Below are 218 nucleotides of genomic sequence, written 5' to 3'. Positions count from 1 at the left end.
GGGGGGGGCTCCGTCCCCCCAACTTGCACGGCCGCGCCGCTCTCAGTCCAGCGGCATCACCGCTGGGAAGAACAAGCTCAGCCTCGCCTGCGAAGTGCCAAACTCTTCCCTCCTCGCAGCCTGCTGATAGATTTTAGGAGAGCCACTGAGATCCTCCCTTCCTGGCTTGCCCCCACCCAGCTCCCTTCCCCCGCAGGGTGAGGCAGGGTGCCTTAGGG

The sequence above is a fragment of the Haliaeetus leucocephalus genome, unplaced genomic scaffold (assembly GCF_000737465.1).
Source record: "Haliaeetus leucocephalus isolate CR32 unplaced genomic scaffold, Haliaeetus_leucocephalus-4.0 Scaffold0, whole genome shotgun sequence".
Lineage (NCBI taxonomy): Eukaryota > Metazoa > Chordata > Aves > Accipitriformes > Accipitridae > Haliaeetus > Haliaeetus leucocephalus.
This window is presented reverse-complemented; position numbering follows the sequence as displayed.